We start from the raw sequence: 14,167 nt of genomic DNA on the forward strand, positions 1-14,167 counted from the left end.
TTAAGTATAAGTATCGAACAAAAAGAGACATAGACAGTTACGAACTGGAGGTATATTACGATGAAAAGGTATTAAGACAAGGCCACTACTACCACGAAGTTGATGTGGTTTTAAGCAGGATTAGAAATGAGCCTTAGGCACACGACAAAGGTGCAAGCTCAGGAGGTGTAAAGAAGTATGGTGTACACGTGACTCCACTCTAATGATTAGTGGTATCCACTGGAATAAAGTTAGTATAATGACGAAGGTCGAAACATGAGTCATTAAAGTATAAGTACACTCGAGTGGGGAATGTGCACCAATTATGAGCCCTCGCTAATTACTGATTGGGATGAATGGAATGTGGCTTTGTGTGCACTACTACATTAAGGATACTACTCGAGTATCAATCATTAGATTCGATTCGATTTGAGATATTCCAAATATTACAGCACCCTACGATTGTGCTAGGGTTTCCTAGAAAGGCAACCTAACGTGGGGATGATTTAACAGAAGATGTAGATATGGTGCAACCGGTTAAATATGTTGGAATAGAATCATTTGTGTGTAAATAGCTGAAGATATACGGAGAATGACATAGGTACACCCTAAAAGGGGGGAAGTGGACAAAAGAAGTACAAGCATAAGAGAAAATCAACTGATGCTATCGTATGTAAGTGAAAATGGTTAAACTTCAAATGAGACCCCATAAGGGATGGGCGTGATCATACTCACACTAATGCACCAGATTTCGTCGAAACACCGAAGTTAAGCGTGCTCGAATGAGAGTAGCACTGGGATGGGTGACCCTTTGGGAAGTGAGAAAGAGAACAAAACAAGTATGACAAAAAGAGATTATAAAGGCGTGTTGGTACAACGACACATATAGAACAGAGTAAGCTAAGAGTAGAAAAGATTATGACTGAAATACAATGCACCTCGTGAAAATGGCACAAGAATAGTTGTGCAACCTATGAATATTGGCATACTAAGAGCGAGGTCAAATGATTACTCGATTAAAGAAAGTCAGTAATAACAATGTGATTGCCATATTTAGAATCTATTCAGGAAAAGTGTAAGATGGTTTGAGGCAGAACTATTCAGATATAATCGGTATTAAGGACAAGATCCATAGTGGAGCCTTCACCTCAACTAAAGGAGGTAAGCCACTAGTATAGCAACGCTAAGGAATTTTCTGGACTGCTCTATGTTCGTACACACGTTTATGTAAGGATTACAATATGATGTATGGTAAGAAAACTGGAGAAAAGATCTGAGTAAAAGAGAAAGATAGCATACCTAAGGTATTACAAGTTGGATTAAGAAGTTGTACAATAGCTTAAGTTAAAAGAAGCATCAGCAGTCTAATAGCCTATCTCAGGGAATGGAAACCCCGACTCTGAGGTAGAAAGGAGTTAATATGTATTATAGTACGAGCTGACCTCGCATTCTAAGGAACTGGGAGTTCATACGGGCTATGGTAGATGGGCTGACAGAATCAACCTATTCCCCTCTAATTAGGAAGGCATATTCAGCTGAGGGTTCTGCGAAATGACATAGTAGGGAAACAATAAGCTTTCACGGAGTCCCCACATCTATTATCTCAGATAGAAAAGTTCAATTTACAGCTAACTACTGGAAATCATTTCGAAAGGGATGGAGGAACCCAGATGAATCTTAGTATGATATTTTTCCCTTCGATTAAGGGACAAGCCCAGATGTGACCCACTAAATTATTGATGAAGTAAAGCTTATTCCGGAACAAGATATCGATTAGCAGCCTAAAGTCAGCAAGAAGGGGATACATTGATCCTTCGCAGAGCATTTTTAGAATAGATAAAGCTGCCTATGAGTGGGACCTACCGTCTGATTTGAAACAATACATTCATTTTTCATAGATCAATGCTCCTTAAGAATGGGAACGACGCTCCCAGAATATTTCCCGTGGAGGAGGTCCACGTAATAGGGAGTTATCCTACGAGGGGCAACCTATCTCCATCTGGGATCAGCAGATTAAACAAGTTGCGAACTAAGGACATAACTTCCGTCAAGGTACTATGGTGGAATAAGAATCGTAAAGACATAAACTGGGAGGTTGAAAAGGACATGAAACACAAGTGTCCATACCTATTCCCGATGTCTACGGATAGCCCCAGTCTTGGAACTCGTATATAAATTTTTTGGACGAAAATGTATGCCATTCCAGTAGAAAGGCATCTCCCTATGATCCGTATAAAGTCTTAAGGAATGTTTTATTCAACATTCGGGGACGAATATTCTAAAGGGGGGAAGGATGTTACACCCCGCACTCTTGAGCTCGGAACGTCTTCTTGATTTCCTTAGACACTATCATGTGAGCCGGATAAGCTACGACACTATCAAACAACTCTAAGGAAAGAAGATTGTGATACCTCGCGAGAAGGGAGGTTGGATATAGAGTCATAAGAATCTGGAAAGAGCTGGAGGCTAAGAAATGAGTCGTAGGACTCGATTTACCTACGTAATACACTAAGTTAAGAGTCTTATACACTTAAGTTTCTTAAGGATATACCAAGCTTACGTAGTTCGGATTACATGAGCTCCTAAAGTAAGACGAGATTACGAACCCGTGAGGAAGGGAAAAAGACGACGCATGGAAGCCAAAGGAGGAGCGACACGTGGCAACACCTCAAGCAAGAAGGTGATGCACCTACTTAGGGTCAAGTAGGTGATGCAGCTTCTTGGGGGAGGTGGACCCCGCTGCCACGTGGCATCCCCTAATTGGCAGCATGACACGGTGGCCAATCATGGCTTGACACATGTCATCCTTAGGGGATGACATGTTTCACCCCTTGGGACCACCTATATTATTTGATATGTATCCAAAAATCTTCATTTTAGTCACAAATTTCCAGCAGCAACGTGAGAAAAGAAAACCCTAAGAGGTAAGGAGAAAATTGCGACGGCTTGGGAGAAAAATAAGATAAGTCCCGTTTTCGTTCCGTAAATTAATTAATTAGCGTATAATACAATGATATGGAAGTATTAGTAGTATAAAATTAGGATTTTGTGCAGCAAAAATCAGACAGCAAGCTGCCACAACGATTCAGCACGTAAATAAAATTCCGAGGCGCAATTTCGGCAAGTTTTAGTCAATTTCGGGAAAGGTAAGTTCTTCCCCTCTAATTTGAAGTTTATGAGGTTAAATTAGGGTGTATTAAACACCTTAGTAGATGCTGGAAGTTGGGTAAAAGGTTTGAAAAGTTCAGCGTTCGGAATAAACGAATTTGGAATCGCTATAGTTAAGTTGTTGTCGAAATAAGGTGTTGTACGCGTAGGGGCTGCTGATGGTTGTGTTGTGGCTTGTTGCAGGGTATAAAAGTTATCTAAATTAAGTGGGGGAGCTGCTGGTTTCATCCACACGACCCTCCGCTTTGTAATTAAAGGATTCGCAAAAGAAAGATTAAAAACTCTAGTTTTGGTATCTTAGTTTCGAGTGAATTGTTGGGGGTTTATATTGTGTAATTTTGGTCGTAATATGTATATGTATGGTCTTATGGTTGCATTTTTGGTTTGCTGCAGGTTCTAAGTATATGGTTGGGAATTCGGATAGGGCACATTATAGGGGAGGTGCTGCCCGATTTTTGTTAACATCCTAGCTAGTTAAGGAACTAGTCGAGAAGGCGAGCGAAGGGATGGATGTTATGAATACTCGTGGGTAGTCTAAGATGCTGAAAAGTCCAAGGTTGTTAATACTTACATTACTTCCATGTTAAATAGGTTTCGAGGACAATGATGTGGACGTGATTAAGAGAAGTCCATACAAGGTATGTGAAGCGTTCTTTTGGCATGTTTTGGTATAAGTATGTCGAACTATTTTTCTTTTCTTTTGGCATGTCCTAGATATAAGTTATGAATGATATGTACATGATATTTGGGATTCAATCCATTCGTAAAGACCTGAGTATGAGTCGAGACTCTTGTTTATTTCTTGATATTAGAACTTCTGTAATAGCTGAGTCATTGCCTTTTAGTCTTCTATGTGATGAAAATTAGTATATGTAAAGCCTATTTCTCCTTTCCTTTGGAATGGCTTAATTTTGAGTTAAATGGTATATAATATAGGTTTAGAGGTAATTCCATTTATGAGCTCTGATTGTAACTCGTGACTTGTAGTCACTTCTGAACATTAAGAGTCTGAATGTAGTCAAACTACTATTCTCGAGCCTGCTATATAATGAATAGAAGGTAGAGGTACCAGCTCTTCTTTTTAAAGGCTCTGAAATGATAAATGCCGTTGATTGCATGAGTTGAGTCTTTGACTAGATAAATTGTGTTTCTGATTGCATAGACTATATTTCTGATTGCATGAATTATGTGGCATTATTTTGATGCATGTTTGTGATCCCTGAAGCCCCAACTGATATAAGCCCTAATGACATCTAAAGGGATACCTCGGATAATTACTCCCCCAGTCTTCAGGTGACAGTTCACTTGACTGTTTCATCGAGTCTTAGATAATGACTTAGTTGCATATGGTTTCTCACTACTCTACTCGTGCATACTGTAACCCATCCTTCCTCGAGTCCCATGATGGGCCAGGATATGTTATCGTGCACAATGTTACTGTTTCTTTCACCGTGTCCCGGGACGGATGTGTATAGTTCCACTTACGAGGAGACGATGTTGTACGTGAGGTGTGATATATGTTATATGTTATGACGATATGATTATTCACCGAGTCCTAGGCCGGCTGTAATATGATAGTATATGTGGTGAAATAAGGAAGGAACACTGAGTCCCTCCTTAGAGGTCGGGTACATATGTATATTATGATGGTACGCTATAGACGTACACCACTCCATTCACCGAGTCCCTCACTAAAGGGCCGGATACTTTATGTAGGCATGCATATGAGATTAAAGCAATACATTGTGACCCTGAGCCCCGTAGTGAACCGGGTATAAGACGATGATATACATGATAAGATGATACCGTAGACGATGGTATGATACCGTATACGATGATATGATGAAATGAAATGCATTATGACATGATGATTTGTGATTATGAAGTAATGATAATGACACTGAGTTCACTAGAGGGCTGGGCACAGTATATGATGGTGTATAGGATCACGTGTCCTAAGGTGCAGGTACAGTAAATTGTTAATTGTTATACTTATCCCCTGCATCCCTATTTCAGTTATGATCTCAGTTACAATGTGTTATGCTTTACATACTCAGTACATATATCGTACTGACCCCCTTTTTCTCGGGGAGGGGGGGGGGGGCTGCGTTTCATGCCCACAGGTACACATGTTTATTCTAGAGATCCATTAGCATAGGAGTTCCTCTCAGCTGTGTCGGAAGTGCTTCACTGTTCTGGAGCCTAAATTTTGATGCTGGTCACTTAATGTATATATTTGTACATTCAGGGGTACGACGGGGGTCTTGTCCCGCCATATGTTGTTGTTACTATTCTTAGAGGTCTGTAGACATATGTATATGTGGGTTGTTTGTGAGTTAGTTTCGATGTTGCCTATTCGATATGTTGTGAATGTTTTTTTTATAGCAGCCTTGTCGGCTCGCGTGCCCTTTCATTATATGATATAAATGAAAGAGGCTACATGTACATGAAAAAGTTTTAAACTATTAGGGTTTTTGTATATAGTATCACATCACACACGGTTCAACTTAAGGGTAACTGATATATACACATGAGGGGTCCAGGTCGGACCCCAGTCGCGGCCCACGGGGTTGGGTTGTGATAACAAGGCCCCCGGACAATGAAGCACTTCCAACATAGCTGAGAGGAACTCCTAAGCTGACCGATCTCCAAAATGAACATTTATACCTGCGAGCACGAAACGCAGCCCCCCCTCCCGAAGAAAGGGGGTCAGTACGACATATGTACTGAGTATATAAAACATAACATATCATAACTGAGACAACAACTTAAATGGGGATACAAAAGACATGTATAACAATTAACAGATTACTGTACCTGCAGCTTAGGACAAGCAGTCATATACCTTATCATACCCTGTACCCGGCCCTCTAGTAAACTCAGTATCATAATCGTTTCATCATAATCATAAGTCGTCATATCATCATGTATATAATTTTATCATGTCATCGTATACGACATCATATCATCGTATATGACTAACCTTATATGTCATCACAGTATATCCGGTCCATTCTGGGGCTCGGGGTCACAAATGTATCCCTATACTTTCATATGCATGCCTACATAAAGTATCCGGCCCTTTAGTGAGGGACTCGGTGAAAGAGTAGTGTACGTCTATAGCATACCATCATCATATAGTAAAATACGCCGAGGACCATTCGGCCCGATCCGTAATTTAAAATAATGCCAAAGAACATACAGCTCAATCCACATTTTCCGTTATATCATCATATATATAGATCCGACTCGGGATGTGGTGACGAGCATCATCACATACTGCGTCATCGTATGCTTCACTTCATCATATATGCATTTCATCCTCGTATACTTCATATATATATATATATAAACGGCCCAAGACTCGGTGAATGAATAGTAAAACTAAGCACGACTGCATTCCCAGCCCTCTTATGGGACTCGGAGGAAGATGTGTTATAAGGTGCTCGAATAGAGTAGTGAGAAACTATATGCAGCTAAGTCATCATTTGAGACTCAATGAAACAGCCGAGTGAATCGTCACCTGAAGATCAAAGTAGTAATCATCTTAAGTATCTTCTAAACATCGTTACGGAACATATCAACTGGAGTTTCAGGAATCGTAGACGTGTATCTAGACAAGGTTAAATAGCTTATGGAAGTAGAGACATTTGTCATCGTAGAGACTTTAGGAATAGTAGCTGACACATTCAAGTATTATTCAGCAGATAGGAGACTCGAGGGTAGTTCAACTATTTTAAGAATACTAATACCAAGTAGTAAATAAAAGTCACAATCATACCCGGAGCTTATAACTAGAACTACCTCCACCTCATATCATATGCTATTACATTTATACTTAAGACCTTCCAAAAGGAAGAATAGACATGCTTTACATATACTACTATTCATGATCTAGTAGCCTGGAAAGGCAATAACTCAACTATTACAGGAGTCTTAACATTACAAAGTGAATACAGTTATGAATTACATTTGCAGTTTCACGAGTGGAATTATCTCCACATTTCGTTTACAAATAATTAATAACTTATACCTAAGACGTGCCAAAAGAAAATAAGAATAGCTCTACATACTTATTCCAAAACATGCCAAAAGAAAGCTTCACATACCTCGTATGGACTTCTCTTAATCACGTCCACATCGTTGTCCTTGAAACCTATTTAACATGGAAGTAATGAAAGTATTAACAACCTTAGATTTTTCAGCAACTTAGATTACCCATGAGTATTCATAACATTCATCCCTTCGTTCGCCTTCTCGACTGGTTCCTTAACTAGTTAAGGCGTTAACGAAAATCGGGCAGCACCTCCCCTATAATGTGCACTATCCGAATTCCCAATCATGTCCTTAACACCTACAGCCAACCAAAAATACAACCATCAGCTAATATATACATAATCATGGCAACATTACACAATATATAAACCTCCAACAATTCACTCGAAACTAGGATACCAAAACTAGAGTTTTTAATCTTTCTTTCGCGAATCCTTTAATTGCAAAGCGGAGGGTCATGTGGATGCAACCAGCAGATACCCCACATCATTTATAGAACTTTTAGAACCTGCAACACGCCACAACACAACCAGCAGCAGCCCCCACGCGTACAACACCTTATTTCGACAACAATTTAACTATAGCGATTCCAAATTCGTTTATTTCGAACGCCAAACTTTTCAAACCTTTTCCCCAACTTCCAACAGCCCCTAAGGTGTGTAATACACCATAATTTAACATCATAAACTTCAAATTAGAGGGAAAAAACCTAACTTTCCCAAAATTGGCTGGAACTCACCGAAATCGTGCCTCGGAATTTTTTTTTAACGTGCTGAATATAACGAAAATCGAGCAGTACCTCCCCTATAATATGCCGCATCCAAATTTTCAATTACCCTCCTAATAGCTACATAAAACCAACAAAAATGACCTGAAAGGTATATATATGCCATTCATATCAACATTCTACAACACAAACTCCAAACGACTCGCTTGAACCATGATACCAAAATAGAGTTTCTAGTTTCCATTTTGCAAAATCTTTAATTATACAAAATGTAGGGTCGGGTTGCTGAAACGAGAAGCACCCATACCTCTTTTAAAGAATTTTCCATCACCTCAACAGAGTACCACACAACCAGCAGTTGCAGCATCACAACCATATCACAAACACAACCCACTATTCGACTTTTAATTTAGCTATACCGACCTCAATTTAGATTGTTTCTAATGTCGATCATTACTACAAATTTCTCACACTTCCAGAAACATAAGATGTGTAACACACCCTATGAAAGAACCATAAACTTCAAATCGAAAGCAAAGAACTTACCTTTCCCGAAATTGGCCAAAACTAGCTGAAACTTGCCTCAGAAACTCTTCTAACGTGATTAAAATGTCGTGGCTACTTGCTGTCTATTTTGTGCTGCTACAAACCATGATTTTATAATATTAATACCTTCGTATCATCGTGGTATACCCTATATAATTAATACATAAAACAAAATTGGGACTTACCTATTTTTTTCTCCCTTAGGCCATCACTCTTTTCCCTTTAGTTCTAGGGTTTTTGGTCTTTGTTTGGCTGATGTTTTGAGATTGGAAATGACTTATGAGTAATATATTATGTATATATATGCTTCCTAGGGGTTGACACATGTCATCCCCTAAGGGTGACATGTGTCTAGCCCCCATTGGGCCAACACATACATGCTGCCAATTAGGGGCTGCCACGTGGCAGTGGGGTATAACAACTCACACCTCTTTTAGACCACCTTCTAAGAGGATTAATCACCTTTCAGGAAGCTTAATAACCTCTCAAAAAGCTTAAGAACCTTCCAAGGTACGAAAGTCTCAAGGTACGACAGTACGGGGTATAACACTTAACTTTGAAGTTCTGATGGGATTCGGTGAATTAGTGCTGGTATGATCACATCCATCCCTTAAGGTCTCCACCAATGGTTCATCATACAATCTCAGATAACGCGACTTCTATTTATTTATTGTTGGCCATTCCTCACATAGTATCAGATACCGCAGCTTCTATCTATTTATTGCTGGCCTCGAGATCTATCCATTCCTTATGGGATCTCGTTTTAAGTTTAAGCATTCCTATTTACATATGATAGCGTCAGTTGATTTTCCCTTACGCTTTTATTTCTCTTATCCACTTACCCCCTTTGAGGTGTACCCTTATCCTCTATTTATTTTCAACTATTCATATGCAAATAATTCTATTCCAACATATTTAACATGTTGCACCATGTCCTCACCCTCTGTTAGATCATCCATACTTTAAGTTGCCCCTATAAGAAACCCTAGTACAACCATAGGGTTCTTAGTTATCTTGATATATAGCAGATAATTTAGTCCAATTACTGATACTCGAGTCATACAACTTAATTTAGTAGTTTAGCTGAAGCCACATTTCATTCATCCCAATCAGTACGTCACTAGTGCTTATAATCATGTCCGATTCTTCATTCGGGGGCACTTATAATCTGATGACACGTGTTTCACATTTTGTTATCATCCCTTTTTCCCAAAGGATAACACTTGTTCCTTTGATAATTTCACAGTGCCTTAGTTGTTTTCCAATTTCTATTCCCTATTCTCGAGGGATCCCACTATTTTTCAAGGTGGAGGTATATATACACAATACCCCTTTCTCTGCATGAGCTTCCATCTTTATCATTAACGTGGATACTATCTTTCAAGATATATTACAACCTTATATCTCATTCTCTTTCTATATCCAAAAAAAATCGACATAATTTCCTCTATATTCTTTACTATCCTAAACCTGCACTCAGCAAATACCAACAATGCCTCATAGGGCCAACATATATTTATTCATATCATAGCCACACAGGGATTTCAATATCAATAACCGTATGAAAATAATGGACTTACCTCATGTGTCCAACTCAAACTGCATTTGTTTCACTTTCCTATCTATTTTCCTTTCACTTTTCAACCTTACATGTCAATCGTATTTCCATACCTCACCTGACATATCTCCTTCATTCTTTTTCTTACCTACAAGCCCTATAACCTCTAATATCATCAGTTACTTTCTTCTATCGATGTTGTCCTTTTGCTGAAATCACAAGTTAGTATAAGGAATTTTATTCCCTATGACTCGGCTCTATCGCACGATCTTAGATATGAAAGAAAGACAACATTCTAAATGTCTTATAGCCTTCTGTTTATAGATGTAGTGCACAATACACTAATAAATAAGACCCTACTAGACGCAGTATGTAGACACTTCACGGACGAACTACTCTGATATAACTTTTGTCAAGACCCAACTCCATAGGCCGTGACTGGTGCCCGAGTTGGGAACCCATACATATCCTTAGCCCTCCTTAGCGTGTTAGCATAATAGACAGAAGTAGTACTCAAAAAGGGGTCGCTATAGAGCGCATGAGAACATATATAGTTTGTACCGCTACAAGCGGATTAGAAAACCGAGCGTTTGTACCGCGGTCATGTAATGCATCCCCTGAAGAAAGAGGGTCAGTACGGACAATGTACCGAGTATATAAAGTAGGGACTATAATAAGTAAAGCTATTACCAGAATAGTATGTGCAAAAATGAGCAAAATATCCAAAATACCAAAATGCTTTTCATAACCACAGATAATGTATAGAGAAAACATATGCCATATAATGCCCCATTATGGGACTGGGTGAACAAATCGTGGTTGCCACCCCGTCACTAGCGTCATAGCACATCATAACTCTAGAGTAGGGAATATTTCCGTAATAAATCTTATTATATCATATCATATGTGTACATGGAAGATCATACTCCACAAATTCCATGTATAGGTCATACCTTCCCCCTCACATTGGGGCATGGCGAACAATGCAAAGAAGTACGCATGATAACAAATCCTGGCACGGGCTCAGTGAAAGAGGCATTGAGGTATTCATGAGTGAAGTAGTGATAAACTAAATACAATATAAAATACAAAACATTTCCAGAGACTCGATAGCGCAACTCCGATGCTAATTCATATAGGAGAAATTGAGAGATAATCATAGTGCATGTCTTTCAGATGTCATGATGGTGTATGTCAAAATAGTCTTTCTGAAATCCTTTCCATATATCAAAATATATTATGGGGCTAAATTGAATAATTAAAATAAGCTATCGTTCAAAATCAAGATAAGAATCATATTAAGTACATTTTGAAAGTCACTATGGATTACATCAAAATGGAACTTTTAGAATTATATACTCGCATCAAAGCATAATAAAATGTCCTTTGGACATCAAGAAATTGTCCATCCTAGTGGCTGTAGGAATAAGAACTTCCTTGGAACCATAAAAAAATTCATATATTTGTTTCATAAAGACCATGCCAAAAGAAAGATTAGCTTTTCATACTAATATTAAAACATGCCAAGAGAGAGAGAGAATAAACATTATATACTTATGCCAAAAACATGCAAAAAAGAGGAAACGTTAGCTTTACATACCTCTTACGGATTACTCTTAACACGTTCTCCTCATCGTCTCTTGAACCTATTTGACATGAAAGTAATTATAAGGTTAGTGACCTTTGAATTTTAGCTTGTAATTCTAACACTAACCATAGGAACAAATCCCTTATCCATTCCCTTAGACTAGTTCTGTACTAGTTCCGAAGTTAGTGGAAATCGGACAACATCTCCCCTATAACTTGCCCTATCCAAACTTCTGTTTTAACCTCCAAACCTTATCATCAAACCAACAACCACAATAATAATAATTTATACAAGTAAACCACTTCAACATTACACAAAACAAACTCCAAACAACCCCTTAAAAATATGATACCAAAATAGGGTTTTTAATCTCTATTTCATAAAACCTTTAACCACACGAACCGGAGTGTCATGTGGATGCAAACAGATGAATATACAGTCATTTTTATTCATGTTCCATCCCTGAAATACTACAAAACAACGCGCAACACAACTTCACAATAACAACGACTCTAGTCAAACTTTAACCCGTTAAAATCATGCCAAACCAGCCCCTACATGACCTACAACATTCTTTAGTAGTAACATGTATATTTTCATGTTTCTAATCTGTATTTATACCTTCATAACATTTCCAAACCCTTAAAAAATGTGGGAGAAGAGATCCAAGCCATACCTTGCTTGAACTCGCTAAAACGTGCCTCAGATGTTCTCTTAACATGCTGAAAATCGACGGGCTGTTCAAGTCCCTTCTTCGCTGCCCCAAATAGTAATTTTATGCTGTTAAACACCGTCATGTATCCATGGGATATCTTAAATAATTTGGATTACCTCAAATTAGCCAAATTCAAGGCTTCCTTCTCTTCTTTCTCATGTTTTTTTCTCTTCTTTGTTGCTGATTTTTGGATGAAAATGACTTAATAGTCATAAAAACTTGTATATATATGTGTACTTAAGAGGGGACACATTGAATCCCCTAGGGGTGACATGTGGAAGCCCCCTAGGGTGCCACCTCATACATGTTCCTGCTCATATGATGCCATGTGGTAGCGTGGTATCCACCCCAAGCAGGCGAGTCACCTACTTGGTCCAAGTAGGTGCATCACCTACTTAGTCCAAGTAGGTGCATCACCTATTTGTTTAACGTAGGCGCGTCGTCTCCTTATTTTCGTTCCGTGGGTTTGTAATCTTGTCTCACTTAAAGAGCCTATGTATTCCTTGATACTTAAGCTCGACATTTACTCAAGTAGGTTAAGTACGTAAGACATCCAAGGTTGTAGCTTACGCAAGTAAGTTGATTTCCACGACTTGTTATTTTGGCCCCTCCTCCAACTAGTTTCAAATCCTTAGAATCCTATTTCCAATCTTCTCTCTTATGGAGTATCTCCTTCTCCTTTCCTTAGGATTATTTGATAGCGTTATAGATTATCCGACTAACACAATGACTTCTAAAAAGCTTAAGAAGCATTCCAAGGTACAAAAGTATGGGGTGTAACAGTCTCTATCCCATATATGAGTATTATGCTATTTTATGATCTTCAACTATGACTTTTAAATGCTTTGATCAACATTGTATTTCTCATGACTTTACTTAGACTTCTTATCATGTATAATCTTGATCATTGCATCTTATTATTGCATTGCATGTCATACCCACATACTTAGTACATTCAAACATACTAACCTATATTATTGCCTATATTGTCTCATAATGTAGGAGTTGAGATTGAGGATCATATCCATCCATGAAGCTAGTGAGCTTTCTACCGGCTAAGTCTTGGTGAGTCCTTATCTATCGAGGACAAGTATGAGTTATTGTTTTTTATTTTCCAAAGACTTTTATTAGCAGCCCATAGTCGACAAAAGTCATACACAGATGACCGACGTTGACACTTAGAGTTTGAAGTTGGGTATTTGGTGTTCTTGAAGGTGTCACCAATGAAAGGTGTAATGATATTGGGAAAGAAAGGGAAACTTAGCTGAGGTACATTGGCCCTTATTAGATCATTTGTAGGGTAGGTAAGGTTGCCTATGAGTTGGACCTACCTTCTGATTTGGAAGTAGTACATCCAGTTTTTCACATGTCAATGCTCTACAAATATATAGGCGAACTATCCGAAGTATTTTACGTAGATGGTGTCCAGGTCACAAAGGAGTTATCCTACGAAGAGCAACCTATCGCCATCCTTGATTGGCAGATTAGAAGGTTACGAACCAAGGATGTGGCCTTAATAAAAGTGTTGTGGCAAAATAAGAATAGAGAAGAGATGACATGGGAAGCCGAGGAAGAGATGAAAAATAAATATCCATACCTGTTCCCTATACCCATAGGTAATATAAACTCCTAAATTGGTTCTATTGGTTAATAAGAGACCTATATATGACAATTATTATAGAGATTTCCCGAAATCCTTGTAAAACCTTATGAGACTAGTTAACATTCAAGGAAGAATGTTCTAAAGGGGTAAGGATGCTATAAAATGCACTTTTATACATGGGAACATTTGTTTGTTTCCCTAAAAAGTTTCCATGTGATCCATGTTAT

The sequence above is a fragment of the Solanum dulcamara genome, chromosome 2 (genome assembly GCF_947179165.1).
Source record: "Solanum dulcamara chromosome 2, daSolDulc1.2, whole genome shotgun sequence".
Lineage (NCBI taxonomy): Eukaryota > Viridiplantae > Streptophyta > Magnoliopsida > Solanales > Solanaceae > Solanum > Solanum dulcamara.